This window comes from Poecilia latipinna, unplaced genomic scaffold (genome assembly GCF_001443285.1).
Source record: "Poecilia latipinna isolate Pla-1442-1.1 unplaced genomic scaffold, P_latipinna-1.0 Scaffold2346, whole genome shotgun sequence".
In the NCBI taxonomy this organism is placed as follows: domain Eukaryota; kingdom Metazoa; phylum Chordata; class Actinopteri; order Cyprinodontiformes; family Poeciliidae; genus Poecilia; species Poecilia latipinna.
In genome coordinates, this window is record NW_015114962.1 from 47,735 (window position 1) to 68,064 (window position 20,330).

Sequence of the window (20,330 nt, forward strand, 5' to 3'; positions counted from 1 at the left end):
ATGTGAACAAACTGACTGACAGCTCTGGTGGGGAGACCAATCAGGTCTTCAGGGTGTCCGGCGCCGCCCCTGTGGCCACGCCCCTTCGCCCTGCTCTTCCCAGCCAAGTCAAGATGCCACTCCAACCTGCCACCCCGGCTTCTCACTCAGAGAAAGAAATGAGTAATCGGCCACAAAGTGTCAGGCAGCCTTAATCCCCTTTTAATTTCCTTGCGGGGCCGGCGCCAGGGCTCTGGCTGCAGCGCGGCACCGAAGCCGGCCGAATGGCCACAGACACAGGCGGGCGGGCGGGCGGCGCAGGCCTGGGGGTCTTTACTGGGATCCAAGCTCAGAGAAAACAATAACCACACACACTGCCACCACTGTTTGCATTACACTTGAGCAGGACTTAGGATAAAGCATTCGCGCCCAGTCACACATACAACCGCCAGGCTGCAGGCTGGACATATGATGCTCTCCTTTCTACACCTAGCCGTATATTAAGCATGTGCCGGAGCTCTCAAGCACACCCCTGGTAATACTACACCAGATGAGGCTATTTTTATCCTAATTTATACAGGTTGGTCTCAACACAGGGGTTGCTGCCACACAGCTGGCCAATCCCCAGCAATCCCACAATGCCAGGAGTGTTATCTCCTTTTGAACAGCAATTTATTTCCCCCCCACCTCTTTCTCTCTCTCTCTATTCGCAGTTATTTAAAAGTAAAGGTCCCGTCATTAAAATGTATGCTTTCTCAACACACTTGCAAAAAGAAAAGGGCATCTGGCGAGCGGCGTGCGCTCCGCGTTCGCGTAATGAAAGGCGTAGAAAGGAAGACGGAGAGCGTATCTTTGTAAGGCGCTTCGCTGAGAGGTGGGCTCAGCGGAACAAAATGGTGAAGGTTAACTCTATTCTGGCACACGAGGGAATGTTTTTCCCACCATGACATTTACACACAGCGGGGATTTTCTCCCTGAGAGCACCCTCATAGCGCTCACTGTATATGAACAGAGGCATATGCATTAAGAGTACAAAATAATAAAAGTGTCTGCGAGATGTGGAGGAAACGCTCAGGTGGATGGAGCTATAAATGATTCTAATGGCGAAACGCGGGACGTTTGTGTCGGTCACAGTGAGGATGAGAGTCTGGAGTAGAAATAACTGGGATTAAATTAGTCTATCAGCAAAAAATAACCAAATCTGGCTGGTTTGTTTTGTAATAATAATTGCACACACAGCAAAGACACTAAAGGATTTTTAGTCTAGCTTCTTCTTGAAATAAGACAAAAGTAACTTTTCAGCAAGATGCAGGAGATTGTTTTAAGTGAATATGTGAAATAATCTGCACATTTAAACAACCGTACATCTTTGAAAAGCAGAAGTTGAGCCTTCTGCGCAACCAACAAGAATGCAGCAAGCAGCAGGAAGGGAGAAAAGCAGGATGAATAACTGAAATTATTTTACTGTTGTAGACAAAACAAAAAGTAGCAAAACATAATTTTAAATGCAGTCATTCACTACTAATTTGAACAAATAAGAAATATGAAAAGCTTTTGTGCTTCACATCGACTCCATTGGTTCTGTAGATCAGTTAATTTAAACAACTTAGAAAATAGCCTCATTTTAGTCAGAAACGATAGGATTTAGATGAGGTAAGTAGCTTATAGGCTGTATTAAAGTGAAATACAGATTAAAGTCAGAATTTTGAGGAAAAAGTGATTTCTGAGAAAAACAATCAAAATTATTTTTCTTTCATTGGCCCTTAAACTGACTGTGATTTTCTCAGATCAAAATGAAAGTCAGAATTCTGAGAAAAATGTTGAGAAAAAAATCAGAATTTTGATAAAATCGTATTCTTTCTTTCTTCCATAGCTACTGGAAACAGTTGAGTCAAATAGTAGAGCTGTGATCATTTCTAAAGCCTGCTGGTGAATGTCGTAGCTCCACATAGTGAGCCCAGCGGGCGGCAGGAAGTGACAGTCGAGGATCAGCAGTAAGCCCTCGGATCCGGTTTATCAGCAGACCGGTTCTCACTGCCCTCGGATCCGGTTTATCAGCAGACCGGTTCTCACTGCCCTCGGATCCGGTTTATCAGCAGACCGGTTCTCACTGCCCTCGGATCCGGTTTATCAGCAGACCGGTTCTCACTGCCCTCAGATCCGGTTTATCAGCAGACCGGTTCTCACTGCCCTCAGATCCGGTTTATCAGCAGACCGGTTCTGACTGATCAAATCTGTCTGAGGAAAACATGAGACGCTTTTGGTCAGTCGGGTCCATTTTGAGGCCAAACGGCAAGTCGTTTCTAGAAGGAAACCTGGAACAAATAATCTGTTCACTAAAGTGGACATCATGGATTATCTCTGTGGATTATATTGTTAAAATATTTAAAAACTGCAACTGATTAGTGCACTAAAAAGATTTGAGTTTTTATCTTATGATGAATGACAGGAAGGGGCTGGACGTTCACCGTCCTGCATGGTTTAGTAGTCTAAGCCAACGGTTCCTTGATATTGATTAAAAAGTTTTACTTCAACTAGAAGATTATTTCATTTATAACGAGACATTTTTCCCGTTTTATAAGTGAAATAATCTGCTAATATAACTGGAACTTTCCCATCAATATCAAGGAATTGGTGACCTAAAACAGGCTTCTATATCTTGTTGAAAAGTTACTTATAAGTTAGTTTTATCTTATTTTACGTGATCTAAGATGTTTGCACTAAAAATTAAAAAATATTTGGTAAGATTTTGCAGTGAAATTACCCAATGCTCAATCTAAATATCAGCTGCATTACCTGCTGATACTGAAAGACGTATTAGTGTGAACTAAAAATTAAAACATAACTAATTAATAAAAGAGGAGGAGTTAAACTCATGAGTAGAGATGCACCGATCCGATATTAATCTCTGTATCGGTCCGATATTTGACAACATTCTAGCTCGGATATCGATGATCCATAACGGAAGATGTCCTCTTTATTTTTTTACATTATATTTATAATTTCTAACTGCATTTTCTGAACCATTTGAAAAGTTTGTTGCAAGTTTATTTGTACAAGTTTGAAACTGATTCGGTTAATTTCACTTTATTTATTTGACAGACTGAACAAATTAAAGTTGTTTTTACATGATTTGATCAAACTTGTTGGTGTATTTAAGTGTGTAGATTTAGCAAATAAATTTGTAATTCAGTTCATTTTAAAAAAATCATTTGAAATAAATTCAGCTGCTTTTCTGTATCGGATCGGTATCGGTCGATACGAAGTGTCAGATATCGGTATCGGAAGTGAAAAAAGTGGATCGGTGCATGTGTAAAATGTTTCAATGATAGATTTTTTTTCTGCTTTTATTTTGTGTTTAAAAAATTCAACAAGAAAAAATTCCCTCCACTTTCTGACGTTTCAAACATGAATCACTTTCCGCTCTTAAATTTGCATCGCAGCATCTGCCGTGTTTGACGGTAAAAATAAAGACAGAATATCCCGTCTGTAACGGGTTTTCAAAGCGCCACTTTTCACAGCAAAAGTTCTGGCCCGCTGCAGCGCCGGGGGGTTCGGCCGGGTTTCCAGTCCGGTCTCATTTAAGGCTAATTCCTGAGTGGGTCCGCGTGTTTGATCCCGTTGCCCATCTGAAGTAATTAAAGGGTTATTAGTAAACAGATATTCACGCTCGCGCGCTCCTGCCAACTGTTTCATGCCATCTGCTCGCGCGCTGACATTGGAGGAGAAGAAGAAGAAGAAGAAGTGACACCCAGGCCTAAACTCAGCCGTTTTTCTGCATGTGGAAGGAAATTATAGGTTCTATTTTAAAACCTGCTTGTTAATTTCAATCCCTTTTAACTGGATCCACTTTTGATGGCATATTCTTCGCTCTCATCCCTGCAGCCCCCTCCTCCTCTTCCTCGCTCTCCCTCCTCCTGCAGCAGCAGCTCTGCCCTCCTGTCTGTTTTTATCCTCTTTTTATTTTCAGTAATATAGAAGGGATTAACCCTGCTGGCCCCTTGGTGGTTACTGTTTCATTTTATTCTTATTAAAATCTTAAGAACCTGCTTTATTATTCCTGTTTGATACCACCTCAATAATCCTCTGCCTGCCTGCCTGCCTCTATGTGTGTGTGTGTGTGTGTGTGTGTGTGTGTGTGTGTGTGTGTGTGTGTGTGTGTGTGTGTGTGTGGCATGCAGCCACGGACCCATAGGTGAGCTCTGTGATGGATGTGCATGCTCATGTTTGGCCTGCAGGAAGTCCAGGACATGTTATTGAACAGATGCACAAATAATCTTCCTCAGTTTCTTTTTATTTCCACATTAAAGACCTTCGATATAAGAAAGGAAATTAGGAGAGGCTCTCGTGTGTTTTCCTGCAAACCGCCTCGCCTGACAGATGTGTGTTTTTTCTTTAAGTGGTGCGTGTCGTGATGGCTATTACAGCTGATGGGTCTCTGGTGTTCGCTGTGATCCTTCTCTGCCGCATTGATTTTTCTTTCGTGATAAATCTCAGACGGGAGCGTCGTCGCAGCGCAGCTTCACTGATTCTCCTGCAGATTTCATTGACCTGCTGGGTTTATTTAGAGAAGCGGAGCGCAGCTTGAACTGGGAGGCTGTTCTGATTTCCTTAACTTAAAGCCGACGTCTTTCCTTTCATAGCATTGTGCAAAAGTCTTGGATCATCTATTACTTCCTTACACTTTCCCAGCAAGCAGTTAGCCTTTGTAAAGTTGTGCATAAGCCTGACATGAGAATCATGAAGATAAAGGAGTCTTTATAAATGTTTATGACTGCTGTCATGAAGCGTCATTCAGTAAATAATGACACTTTTTAAGCAAAGTTACATTAAAAGTGTCAAATTTGCATTATTCCTTAAATAATGACATTTTAAAGCAAAGTTGACACTTTTAGTGAATTTTGAATGCAAGTTTTAATGCAACTTTGCTTTAAAAGTGTCATTATTTACCAAAGGACATGTAATGACAACATTTATTTATGATTTTACCTACATATCGATAAGAAATTGTTGTGGGTAAAGACAGATATGTCAGGACCTTCCCAGTATTTTACCGACATTTTGTCAAGACTTTATGAAGACCTTACAATATCTTAGTTTACTCACAACTTGTCAACATGTTACAAACACCTTTCCAGACTTTACTATAAGACCTTAACATGACCTTAACAATATGTTATCAAGATCGTACTGATATTTTACCCACAAAATGTCAAGACCTTACCAATATGTTGACAAGAGGTACCTTACCTATATTTTGTCAAGACTTTACTAGACCTTACAACGTCTTTACTAGACCTTACCAATGTCTTTACTAGACCTTACCAATGTCTTCCTAAGAATGTACTGATACTTTACACCATCGTGATAAGACCTAAGACCTTACCGATATCTTACCAAGACTATACAGATACTTTACCCACAACTTATCAAGACGTTACCAATATGTTGACAAGACCCATATCTCACCAAGACGTCACCGATAAGTGACCTGTATTTGGTAAAATATTGAGACCTTACCAATACTTTACTCATGTTTTGGTAAGACATGACCTTTTGGTAAGACCTTACCAATATGTACCAATATGTTGACAAAATCTTGCCTAAACCTTACAAATAATTTACCCATATCTTATCAACACTTTACTGATGATTTACTCAAGTCTTGACTAGATTATGAAGACCTTACCATGACCGTATGTTGACAAGACCGTACCAATGACTTACCAAGACCTTACTGATACTTTACGCATGTCATGCAAAGACCTTATTGGACCTGACCAATTTCTGTAACTGAAAAACACCAAACATGACAGAGTTTGACAGACAACAAATAACATTTTTTTCTCCAACTAGGTGATAACCAGGAAACTGTCGAGGTGATGAACAAGACCTCACCAGTTGATGAATTTCTTACAGACATGTTTAATCTGCTGAGGACACTTTTGTAGAGATTAATCCGTGTTTCTAGTTACATTTTTCATATATTTACATAAATACACACAAGTACTGGATAGAAAACCAGTGAAAAAGCCACCAGAGTCTAAAAAAACACTTTAGAAGACCTACAGGAACTATTTTAAGATCGCTTTAAAAGGTTACAAGGAAGTCTGGAGAAGTTTAAAGAAATTCAGAGTGATTTTCTGAAGCAATGCATACAGAGGCAAAATGCTGGAAAGGATGATTTCAGGCGAGCTAATGTTAATATTAACCTATCATTTAGTAGCTTTTGGAAAGCATCTGTCCAAGTCCGGCGGTAATCTTCGCAGCCCGGAGACTGTTCATCACTTCATTAAAAGCATAATACTGTTCAAGCATCTCCGCAGGCAGAAAGGAGCGTGGAGGATTATCTTATCGACTTAGCAAAAGGTCAACATTATTTGATTTTCTCAAAGGTTACTATTTATACCTTCTTATCGACGCGGTCTCTTCGTAACACACTCGATAAGATTCATCTTCTCTTCTTGGTTCCCGTGTTTGAGAGTCTCCTGCATTCTAATTTCTCATTTACGATGCATTAAATTCAGAGGAGAGGAGGATTGTGGGGGACAAAGCTGATCAGGCGGCGCGGGATGAGTCAGGAATTGAACCAAAGTGTTTCATTAAGAGGTGCTGGCTGGCTGCTGAGACAACACCGAGGCTTGTAATCCCCTCTGTTCACTCGTCTTTCCAACACTCCCTTTTCTTTTTTTTTTCTCCCATCTTTCACCGCGGCGTGATCCGCCTTCCTTCTAAAACCCATCCAGCTTTTCCTCCCGTCTCCCGCTCCACCTCCTGCTCCTTGCAAACAGAGACATAACCAAATCCTTCACCCGGCGCGGCAGGGTCACGCCGTCAAAATGACTCTTTTTATTACAGTTCATAAACAGCAGCTCCCACAGGAGGCCCCGGGAAATTTCACATAAACTTTGATCAAACACGCGTTAGCCTCCCTGGTCCCCTCAGCCGCCTCCGCTCGTGAAAATAGCTCCGCTCAATCACCGGCAGGGAAAACACGCGGAAAACAGCGCAAATAGCAAGGCGCCCGCTAATATATCGAGTCATTATTGACCAGGACACCCAGGGAATGGATCTAATAAAAACAATAAGATACTCTTTGCCTTTTCTCTCCCTCCCTCCCCCTTTCCTCCTTTACCCTTTTTCCTCCTTTAACGGAGGCAGTAAACTTTGTGGCTTTAAATTAATAGCTTCCAGGGAATCTCAGGTGAGCAGGTGATAAAAGCATCCAAAATAAAACCCTCCGTTGTACGCAGGCGTAAGGAAGCAAGGAAGTGGATATTTCCAACGCTGGCCTCTTTCTTCCTATTTTGGAATAGAAAAATATTCGATGTGTGATTTCCTGGTTGATTCCTTGAGATCTTCATTGAGTATTTACACCTAATTCCTCTGGATGAAAACTACTTTGTGAAGTGCACCAGTCCCTCCTGCTGCAAAACGCCCACACATTAAAAACTGTAATCAGCTAAAGCAGATGTGAGCTTTCCTACAAAGATTTGGAAATTCAGGGTGTGTCATTCACACCACCCTGTTTAGTTCACTTTAATCAAACTCTAGTTTGTTTGCCCAGAAAGTCCGGTGTGTTTGGGGAAGTGTGAAAACGTGAATGAACTCAAAAATTCAAACTCTGGTTCGCCTGCAAACCTCGGTCTCGGTTCGGTTGAAGTGAACTCTGGTGCAGTTCGAATGTGAACGCCAAGCAGACCGGAGATCGCTCTAAAAGCAGGAAGCGAACTACAGCTGAAAACATTCTGGGTAAATACAACCCGCTAGCTAGGTGCTAGCCTAGCATTAGCATGAGAAATGACTTGTCGTTCTTCACCAAGACAAAAGAGAAATCCTACAACCACTAAAGAAGAAGAAAATTGCGCTCAGTTTCTTCTTCAGAGGTTTTCATGTTGTTTCCTTCAGTGGTTCTTAATGCAGCGCCCCCACAGGCAAGAAGGGGAACAGGTTCCTCAAAGGTTTGGTTCATTTGACTCAGTGCAGCGTGAAAGTGAACCTTTGCATTTAAATCAGGATCCATTTTATAGCTTCAGCTCAACATGATGCAGTCGAATGGTTCTTAGTGTTTCAGATGTCAAAAATTTGCTAGAAAATCTCTGAAATTTTGAGAGTGATCTCAAAATATTCTAAAAGAAAAGTTAAAATTTCTGACTTTAAAAGTTAAAACTTTGCAGGAAAAACTTTATTTAAATTTTGAGACTAATCAAAAAAAAAAACTTTCCAAAGTTGAACATTTGCTAGAAAAAAGAAATCAGAAATTTTGAGATTATCAAACATTTTCCAAATTAAAAAAGGAAATTTAGGAGTTTGAGAAGCTGAAAATGTGGTAGAAAAAACAGAGAAATTTTGAAATTAATATCTAAAATTTTCTTGAAAAAAAAAACATGGAAATTTCTGAGTTTGAATACTCAAAAATTTACTCTAAAAACTAACATTTTAAAATTATGTAGAAAAAACAAGGGAAATTTCTGATTGTGAAAAGTTTAAAATTTGGTAGAAAAAACTCAGAGCTTTGTATTTTTTCCCCAGAAAATTCCTGAGTTTTAAAAATCACAAATTTTTAACCTTTGGAAAACTAAGTTTCGGAAGTTGAAACTTTTGATACTCATAAATTTCCAAAATTTTCTAAAACATTTATGAGACTCTTTCTAGAAGACTTCTGAAATATATTTCAAAAATTTTCTAGAAAAACTTTGAATTTTTTTTACTTTTTCAGTTTTTTTTAGATTTTCTCACTTTCAAAAGTAAAACAACAAAACAAATTGAAACTCAAAATCTCCCTTTTCTTGTAGAATTTTTCCTAGATTAATCTCAGACCTGCAGAGTTTTTTGGCAGGAATGTACTCCTGTTTTCCTGTCTAAATGATCCCTAACAGTCCGTCTTTACCCTCTGCTCTTCATCTGTGTCTGAGCTGCTTCTCATGACTCGGTCTCTCCTCGCTTCGCCTCTAGCCTTCGCCTCTCTGCTCTCATTTTCGTGTCGAGCCTAATTGAAGGGAACAACTCGGTCGCAGAGTGGCACATCTTTTCATCCGGATCGGGTTGCCATATATAAACACACTCTGGTTGTGTTTGCCTTTATTTCCCGTCTCTCCTCATTCTCCTCCAGGGTCCGAATCCAACCTGCAGCCATGAGGCAGGCGACAAATTGTCAGAGAAAACCCTCGAAGAAGAAAAGTCGGATCTGTTCCTCTAGTTCATTATGACTCAGGATGTGCAGCAGCATGTGTTGACATTGTCATCGTTACCACGGGAACATGTGTGTACGGCCTGTCAGCGGTGTATGCATGCATGAATATCCGTCCTGCAGATGCACGCGCTCTTCCCGTGTGTTTTCTCTTTGCTTTTCCAAGCGTCCGCAGGGAGGATGAGGACGGTTCCAGGTTTGGATGGCGGCGCCTTGGCACCCGCAGGCCTGCTGAAAACCCGCCTCTGCGCGAGATCAAGGGACGCCGAGGCGGCCGCCGCGCCCAGCCAGCCTGACGCACGCCAGCTGCAATCCCCAGAGCCTCCGCCGCTTCCCTGGCATCCTTCCCCCCTTCTGCCCTTTTCCTCTCAGCTCTCCGTCTTCTGACTTCGTTTCTTTTCTTTTCCATCTTCATGACCCTCAGAATATCTGACAGAAACCCAAAGAATCACTATAAGGAACCGGTATGGCAAACAGATTTGTCACATAATGAGCAGGCTGTTTATGCTTCATCCATATATGCAGAATCCCATTTGCTTTTAAAATCTCAGTTATTTTTAAAAAGTTTAATTCTTTTGCAGGAGTGAAAACAAAGAGGATTATTTCTGTTTGTCCTCGTCTCTCTCTCCTCAAGCGGACCTGGACTCATTCGCTCTGTCAGGTGTTTCCATCTCAGGGGCCGGACGTGTCAGGGAATCAGTCAAAGGCGGACATGTTGGGGACATAAGGGGGGCCAAAGAGCCCCTAATTGGACAAGCGAGACCGGTGGCGGTGAGGAAGACAGCCGACCTCACTGACCACTTCGTGACACACCATTTGCCTCGGAGGACCACGACCGCTGGCCCGACAGAGCCATAACTCCGGGCCACGAGCAGCGCAGGCTAACAAGGCGCTGTTGGAGACTGGGAGTCCAAACTTTTCACCTCTATAGGAGCCGACACTGGTGAATTTAAACCCAAAACTGGTGAATTTAAACCCAAAACTGGTTAATTTAAACCCAAAACTGGTGAATTTAAACCCAAAACTGGTTAATTTAAACCCGAAACTGGTAAATTTAAACCAAAAACTGACTAATTTCAGCTAAGGAAACTGGCTAATTTGGACAATGTAAGCCCAATCTGGATACTCTCTTCACTTCACTAAATGAAGAACAAAATTATTTTAAGCACAAGTTTTCCAGACTGATTTTGTTATTTATATTTATTATTTTAATTTTGATAATTCTGACATTTCCCCCTAACTTTATCTCTTAGCCCATCTGATTATGTAACTTTCCTTTACTTTAGTATAATTTGCGGACACTCGACCCACCTGGACGTCCTGCTAAGAGTGGAAAACAGAAAGACGCAAAAAACTCCGTGCAGCCGCAGATCTCACACTTCACACCGCAGAAGAAGAAGAAGCTGCGCGTTTTTTTGTGTGTTTTTTTTCCAGGATTGTGCCGCAGCTCGTTTCATCATCAGCCGAGCTGACACCGATTTATTTACATGGCGCCGGGAACAGCAGAGGAATTTGGAGGCATGTTGGCTGGAAGATCAGAAGCCCGGTTTATAGAAAGGAAAGCAGCGCAAACAAACAACACCAAAGGCCTCTGGAGCCGCAAACACTCACCCACACACTCATGAACACAGACACCCACACCTGTACACACACAGGTTTGAAGTTTGTCTGGAGTGGCAACCCGAATAAAGCGTGTGAAGCGTGATGCAAGAGGAAGGAGAGAAACCCGGCTTCAAACGGCTTTCAATACAATTGGCTGTGCCAGGCGCGGCAGTTTAACCTCTTTAGCGCGCTGGGTGTCTGCTAACTGGATGTGACGCACCGTCTGTGGCGTCGCCTTCACAGAGACTCACACAGGCCTGATGGGTACTGACACCCAAACTCAGCCCTAATAATAAGAATAATAAAGAAAACGCAACAAATTCCCGAGAATACACAATAAAAAAAGTAAACAGGCTGTGATGTGCCGCGCCAATTCAAGTGGTTTCTTACTACAGATGTCTCAACTTAGCCTGTTTATGGGAATCAACTTTCCCTGACTGCTCTCGTAACACTTTTTCCCCAAGAATATCAGCGTCTTCTTAAAGGACAAACGCGCCGCGCCGAATAATTCATCGCATTTGTAAACACTGACAGAAGTACAGAAGATAAACAAACAAATGAAAAAATCCACAACACATCACATATTTCTCCACAAACAATTTATAACTGGCATCTCCATCTGGGCCGCTGTTTTTATAACTCTAAATAATGCAAAGAAAGAGAAAAAAATCTGCGTTTTAACCGATTTTAAACCCCTCAGATTGTTTTAAACATGCCCCCTGGAGTATGGCAAGGCGTTTTAACATATAATCAAACCACGCTAACTTTTTAAATGTCAGAAGTAGCATTCCTTCGCCAAAATGACGTTCTTCTTAGTGACATTCAAGATGTTGGAAAAACATTTCCTTCCAAAGTTTGAGTGGAATTTGACTATTTAAATTCTACACTGTAAAAATAGTATATTGTTAAAATAAAAAAAATTTTTCCATGTGCTCTTATATTTTAAGATAACACACAGTAAAACATCAGTTTTGTGTAACTAGTGAGAGTGAAATTGAACATAGATTCTTAATTGGAATATGTCTGAACTTTGACTAGGCCATTCCAGCATGAGTATGCTTTAAATGATTCTATTGAAGGTCTGTATGTTTAAGTAAACCATATTCCCTGTTCAGTGTTTGGACATTTTTGTAAATTATTTGTGGCAAATTCACTTATTTGTAGATTTTATTTTATTTTTTTTGCAGATTATGTTTTCAATATTTTTTTAAATGCAGCTTGGGAAGTGCAGCAATTTGAAAATGTAACAAATGTTTCAGTTTTGCTCCCCATCAGGTGTGAAAACACTCAGGGTCAACAATGACTCCAATATGGGATCATCTGTCCTTCAGGTGAAGTTTGGTAAAAACAGGAAAATGATCCCAAACAAGGAAGCAAATTCACTACAAAATGGCAGACAAACAAAATATTCCAAACATTATTGAATATTTATGGTAACATAGTTGATCAGTTTATTTTTTAGGGCTACTCCGATGTGTTTTGTCTCTTTTGTTGGGGAGAGTCAACGTTCTCTCTGACAGAAAACAAATTATTACAATGCTAATTTGCTTCATTATTTACTACATCTGAGTAAAAACAGTTGGGTGTCGTGGCCAGCAGCCGTTTATTTGGTGACAACAGGCCCTAAAACAAAATAGGCAGAAATGATCCGATTAAAATCTCACTATCTAAGAATGATTTTGTTCAAAAAATGTATGTAACATGTTTTGTATAGACCATAGTGAAATTCTTTTTAGGAAGCCAAGATTTAAATTACAGCACTTTTTTTGTTTTAGATTTAACAGGAAAATTAAGTGTCTTTTGCACTAAGTACCAGGTCGGTATCGCCGGTACCCGCTTCAATATTACTCAGTATCGGTGGTATCACACATCACCACTGGTTTGTCTACCAAACAAATCTGAACCGGAAGTGATCCGCACCATCGTGGTCGGCATTGGCAGCACGCGGACACCAACACAAACAAAATATGAGGATACGTTTAACAAATGTATGAGAGAAAGATGCATAAACAAAATGGCCGCTGTCGGGATCGACCCGTGTGAGACAAAGATGGAAAACATGCCAGAAGCTGTGGATATAGCTAACTATAGTGAACATGAAGCGTGAGTACAACACGGAGGAGCTTCACCTGAAATCCATGGACGGATCCCATCAATGTTTAAACGGATTTGTAAAGGACGTACATGTGAAGGTTCTGTTGACTGACACACAGGTAGGCTACATGTCCGTGTTAGCTAGCAGACAAAACTACATTGGCTAAGCTAATTTTGCTAGCTCGGCCGTAAGTACTACAGTAAATATCATTTATATTTATCTTAGTATTACACAGAGGTGGGTAGAGTACTCAAAAACTGATCGAGGAATATTTGTACCAGGCGAGAGCTAGTCTTAATCGTTGCTCGTTTATTGTTGTCATGGCAACTGGACTGACGCATGACGTCACTGGAGGACTGAATATAAACAACGCGACAGAGAACGAATGAACATTCTGAACTGAGTCTAACTTTTCCCTTAAACATAATGGCGACTGTATGCTATTTACCGGTGACCCTTGCGTTGCGCTATTCCGCGTACGTGAGCGATGGAGCCTCAATTAGAAGGAGCAGGCAGCTTGTGGGACACCTCGGCGGGTCCTCGGGGTCACCGTTGGAGGCCTCTCACCTCATAAACATAAAGGGAGGAGAGGTCATCAATAAGTGATGAGGAGTGGTATACATGTATTTTTAACGCTGCTGCTGTCTGATGTCTGGCAGCTCGCTCACACTGGAGGCCAGAGAGCAGAGCAGGACCACTGGTGTTTGAATCAATCCTTCCTCTATCCTCTGGCAGAAATTCAGCTTTGATTATGATTATGATTGCTGGAAAATAATAAAACAAATAAAAATAAACCACTACTTGAATAACAGATTCATTAATTTTATATGTTTCTGTGTGTTTATATTATATTTTTATTTATTGAGATATACTTATTTTATTCAAATATTTGACTTGATTTCAAGAATTTCTATTTTTTAGATTTGTGCACAAAGGGATTCTGATTCTGATCATGTTCTCTATAACTTTGTAATTTTCTGTTTTTATTATGTAAAGCACCTTGCTGCTGAAATGTGCTGTACAAATACACTTGATCGACTTGATTGATTGTATTCAGGAGAGGAATATTAAACGTTTTCTGAGCTGGATTTGCGATGTTTGACACGCAGACGCGTTTGTTCATTGGAACAAAAAGTAAACAATGACTTTTCCTTTTTAACATTTCATTATGTCGAGTGTTCACGTCTCAGCTTGGGATAAATTATGGGAAAGTTGTAGAGGGAGCGGTGCTGGTTTCTGGGAGGAAAGGGAATGATTGATGTTTTCTTGTAGCCTACAGGGGATCGAGCAGGCACTCCACAATCGATTCAGGCGATGGTGGAAAGGAATAAGCCTCGGTTTGATTTACATGTGAAAGAGTTTGCTGAATTATTGTCATTATCAAAGTCACCAATACAAACACAATTACACGTTACCAACAGAGGAAAGTCATCAAATAAACTCGGCAGTGAAAACATTTCTGTGTGAGAAGCAAAATACAGAAAATGTAAAAACAAGAAAAACATTTTTTAAATGTTTCATGAAATTAAATTTGACGTTTTTTTTCTCAGCTTTTCTGACACAAACAATGACGTCTTCCCATTAGCTTCCAACGCAGAGTTTTCCCAGAACATCACAGTTTTAAAAACATACACCAACAGATTGAAAACATAACCTGTCCAGAACTAAAATTAGACTTTGTTTACAAAATTAAGTGACCCGGACGTTTCCTTGAACATTTACGCTGCGGGTGGATTTACTTTTCTTTGGATTTTTGCAACAAAAAAAAATCAACCTGCACAAAGTTTTTTTCCCCTCATATTTAAAATATTTGAAAGAAAATGCAGATTGGGAAGCTGAAATATGTAAGCGTAATTTGAGACGCTGTCTGGTATTTACAAAGCAGCCAATCCAGGAATTCCATTCATTTTCCTCGCTGCTGATTGGCTGAACTCCAAAGAGCGGAAATAAAGGAAACTGTAGATGTTAGCTTCTGTGCGACTGCTAAGATGGTTTTTATTGTATGTATTAATTTATATTAAAGTATGTGTACTGTGTGAGCTAATAAAATACAGAGTTAAGCAAATTTAGAGAGGGTCTCATATTTACAGATTTTAACTATTCACTATGGTTCCTAATCTACATGAACATCATGTTCTCCCAACATCTAAATGAATGACTGAAATTCCCTATCTTTGCCGATAGGTGGCGCTAACCTTATGATTTAGGACACATCAAAACACAAGAGAAGGAGAATCATTTTAATCTGACATCAGAATGTTGCTATTTTCATTGTTTTTAAAACCTATAGACAACAAGAAGCCTTAAAGGTGACCTATTGAACAGGTTAGGAAAGATCTCTGAGCGATACAAAACATGTTCATTTCATTCTTTCCACCAAACGTGCTGGAACTCTGCTTAGGTTGCTAGGTAACGGGCTGGGCTCTGCTTGGGTTGCTAGGTAACGGTGCAGTTCCTGCTGATTTGTGGTGTTACCTTCTAGAATAACAAAAGCAGACCAAAGAAACGTTTTACAAAATCAATTTCTTTCAATATGGAACTTTTTTAAAATTTTATTTTAAAAACATGTTTGTTCTTCATTCAGTGAAGTTACTCACAGTGGGTAGAGTACTCAGAAATTTTACTCAAGTAACAGTAGCGATACTTCATAATAAAATCATTCAACTAAAAGTCTTTTTTTTTTCAACAATGTTACTAAAATAAATGTAACTAGTTACTACCCAACTTTATCCATATGATTTTTATTTATTTATTTTAGGACCTTCTAATGTTACAGCCAGAAGTGGGTAGAAAATTGTACCCAAGTAAAAGTAGCACAACTTCAACATGTTTTTACTCAAGTAAAAGTAAAAAAGCATTTGGTAAAAGTAACTGATCAAATTATCAATCATCTCATATTTAAAAATTACATAATCTGGATCAAAATGTAAAGTTAAGTGGAAAGTTTGGTATTTTAAGACGAGAATGACAATAATTCATAACAAAATCAGGCAAAATAATTTTTTACAAAACAATAAAAAAACTTATGAAACTTTAACAAAACTTCCAGGTGTGTGTCTGTCTGGTGAAGTTTTGGTCAAAACATGTTTTGTTTTTACTCTGGGTAGGAAATTCAGAAATTTCACTAAAGTCAGAGCAGAAATACTTCATAATAAAACTACTCAAGTAAAAGTAAATCGTACACCATAAAAAAAATACTCCTAAAAGTTTTTTTTTTTTTTTTTTTGTTTTTTTTTCAAAAAAAAGTTGCTCAAGTAAATGTAATTTCCTGCCCAACTCTGGTTCTACTGTTCACACTAGATTTATCTACTTTCTACATCTAATATCTCTCATGCTGTGACAACAAAACAACATTTGTGTTTTGATTTTTGTTTTTTGTTTCTCCTGAATGTCACATCATTGTTAGCTTTAGTGTCAGACTGAGCTAGCCGTCTGCTCCCAGAGGCATTTGTAGGGCTAGTTGGCCGGTGGGTGTCAGGGCCCCAGGCTGTTTTTCTCTCTGTTTCTCCAACATGTCGTCTGACCAAAGTGGCTCCTGAGAGAGCGCTGGGAGAGGGGCCGACGCTCTCACAAACACAACCAGATATTGATTGAGTAATCTGTGTCATCCGATAGTAATATGTCTAACACGGGCTCCCCGCTGTGGAGCCACGCAGCCTTCAGCGCTATCGGGGAAAAGAAGAAGCAATTCATGTTGAGAGGAAATCAAAGAGGTGATGGTGGCTGCTGGTTGTTATTGATTATCTGTGTTTTCATGGCACTTCATCAACACTATTTACATGAATCGCTTTGAATAGAAACAAGGTTCTCTGTCTTTTTCACCTGTTATCAGTCAATCATGGTTCATTTTGGTCACATCTGAACACTAAACTACATTTGCACTGCAAAAGATACAAATTCTTACCAGATATTTCTGGTGGGAATATCTTAGTACACTGCAAATAAGACAAAACTGGGTTACACGTAACTTTTTCAGCAAGATATATAAGCTTATTTTAAGTCAATAATTCCTCAATGTTAAAGTATAAGTACTAGTTCCACTGGCAGATTCACTTCTTATCCAATTCCAATTTAAATCTCACTTCACAATCTGGACTTTCTCCCATTGACTTGTATTCCTCTAGCTAACAATCACTTCTCGGTAGCTGAGGGCCCAGATCCTCTAGCAAAAAGCATAATAAATGTATGGCTTTTACCAGGCTACAGTCTAGGCTTTCTCCCATTGACTTGGATTCCTTCCAGCAGTATTTCTACCAACCAATCAACAAACAGAAGGAGATATGATGGTATCATAATGGGCCATCTTATATAGAAAAAAAGGTGCGAATTTTCACAAAAGAAAAACTGAGAAATATTCTAAGAAAAAAGCAAGGACATTTCAGAACTCCAAAAATAAAAAGATGATAGGGAAAAACTCTGAAGTTTTAGGTTAATTTTGGATGGTTTCTAGAAAAAGTAAAAAAAAAAATTTAAAAAGTAAAAATCTGCTAAAAACCCCCAGAAATGTTGAGATTGTTCTCAAAACCTTTCTAGAAAAGCTTTCAAAATTTCTGAGTTTTCAAAGGTCGAAATTTTTAAGTTTTTGAAACTATAACAATTTCATGATATTAATTTCCAAAATTAACATCAAAGTTTAAGAGTTTTGTTTTTTTTATCGAAAATTTGCACTTAATTTTTTCGGCTCTACAAAAGCTCTAATAGTCCTACTCTCACTGGAGTACAATTTTTGGGTACCGTACCCACATCTGACTGTAACATTGGAAGTTACTAAAATTTAAAAACTAGTTACATTTACTTGAGTAACATTTTGGAAAGAATTACTGTACAATGCTGTACTTTTAACTTTTAATTGAGTAATTTTATTGTGTCGTATCGCTACTCTGACTTGAGTTAAATTTCTGGGCACTCTATCCACTGTGAGTAAATTCACTGAATGAAGAATAAAAATAAATCAGCAGACAGAAACACACACCTGACGTTTTTGTTAACCTTTCATAAGTTTGAGGATTGTTGTTTACAGTGCACGTAACTTCCGGTTAGCTTCATAGCCGAACTGGTGCTTTTAGCATACGTCACGGACAAACGTTAGCGATCGGGTAACATTTAAATAAATAAATATTTAGAATGTGAACAGAGTGCATGTCTGTGGTTAGCTAGCATGCTAGCTATCGAGCTAGCATTCTAGCTAGCAGTCGTTTCGGACTGTAAAGCGCGCGGCTGAAAGTCAACCAGCGCCACCAGTTTGATTGTTTGTGGGAACATGAAACGGTCTGGTGGCAGCGGGTCGTGTGTGTGGCTATGCGAGGCAGCAGGCCCGCCTCTTCCCTCTCCCTCATCTCCATCTCCAGCTCTCCCTTTCCTCCCTAACCCTCCCTGTGATCCGAGAGGAAAGCTTTCATTATTTGCTGAGATTGGGATGTCAATCCCGGCGCCCCCGACCCAAGTTTGTATGTTTTCTTCCCCTCCGTCATATTGGGGGAAATTATCTCCCCTCCGCTCCACCAGGCTTCCTCCACTCCTACCTCCAGGCTAGAAGTATTTCTCCTTTTCCTTTTCCATCAAAGATATTCCCACAGTACATTTCCTAATTCATCCTTTCACACAACATCATCATCAGATCAACTTTTGCTGTTTATTTTCCCAACTAATACGGAAGCATCTTCCTAAATCTAGTTTTCCTTTTGAACTGGAAAGGGTCAGAAACTAAGATCCGTGTGATTTAAAGCTGTAATTAGTTTCCCCGCTAATGGATAAAGGGAATATTTAAACGACATAATTAACACCGCAGGATGCATTTATCGCATTTTCTCGAGCTAAATTCAAATATTTTGTTCAGATTGAAGCTCTGTGCGCAATAAATCGGTTTGTTTTGCAACTTTTTTGTGCGCAGAGATGGCTTCAAAAGTTGCTCCAGATGCCCTAAATGCATGCAGCAAAGCTGTGGCTGTTTGTGCATAAAATATTTTTGTTTCTTATCCGACTAAGAGCAGATATAATAACCAGCATTAAATCACATTTTGCGCACCAAACTGTAAAATTAGATCTTTTTCATTTGTGGCTAAAGAAGAAGAAGAAAAAAATAGGCCATGTGATTGTTCAGCATTTTAATTGATGTATTTTTCATCTTCCCTTGTGGATCTTTTTTTACAATAATAAAGATCTAATGCAGATCTGCCTCACTGGTCCACTAAAATTAAAAATAAAAGCAGAAACAATCCAAATCAGGCTTTGATTCGCTCTTAATTTCATCAGAAGGTTGTTGATCGTGTTTTTGTTTCTCCTTTGAATTATTATTATTAGAGGTCCATTGGATTAGAATGAGCCACTGATCCTGAGAGAATAAGCCTTTTTCTTCTTCTTCTCCTTCTTTTTGTCTGTCGGGATCTTAACCACACTCCATCCGCACTTCATTAACCCTGAGCCGGGGACAATCCGCGGTGAGAGCCGGGGGATTTACCACCAGCTCCCCCTTTCACATGGAAATAAAAGGGAAATCTCCGAGTCATCAGGCAGGACGCGCTGGGCCCTTATTCCTGTGATAATCACCTGCGCACTTTGCAAGTATTAAAAGAAAATGTGCAGTCGTTATCTGAATCGGTCACGGATCCACATGATGGGGATATAATGATCTTTTGGCGAGTTGGGAGGTATTTTTTCCCTCTTTATCCAGGTGAAATCTGAACAGAGGGGATTTTTAAGCGCTGCTGAGTCCTTGTTATGTCCTCACATCCAGCAGGTGCTGCTCGGATGCTTCAGGTATCATGGCCGCTGCAGGTGTAAATAAAGACGGCGCCATGATAAAGGAAGCAAGTGGCCATAAAGATAATCAAAGCTGAACTTTAGCAGGAGGCGAAAAAGATTCAAAACGGTGTTTATCTCACGTAATAACAAGAAAATGAGTCCGAAACCAGGCGCTGTCCGGCTCTCATCACCGCGTGAAATAAATTATAACAAAATAATAATAAAAAAATGTAAGTAACAGGATAAGTGTCTGATTTTTGTTATCGTAACAACCTGATTAAAATATGAGGCGATTTATTCGCTGGTTTTCACTTTTACACCAAAACAAAGAAAAAAAAACATATTTTTTGAAAATTATGTAAAAATAAAATTTCAAAAAAATAAAATAATTTGTAAATGTTAATTTCGAAAGAATAATAATATAAAAAGTAAATAAAAAATTCTGTAACCTTTACAAAGTGACTGGTCAATAATGTTTTTATCTCTAATTATCAAATTGGAAAATAAAATCAGTAATAATCGGTAAAGGTAATTTTATTTGTAGCACATTTAAAGGCAGTTCAAAGTGCTTTAATAGGAATTAAGTAGAAAAATATGAATTCTAAAGTTATAAAATAGTGTGCATTAAAAATTATAGGACTTTAATTGTTTATTTTGTTTCGTCTTATTTATTTTGTATTCTTTAAAAATGAGTTTTCTCTGTGTTTCTCTTGTTTTCTAAGC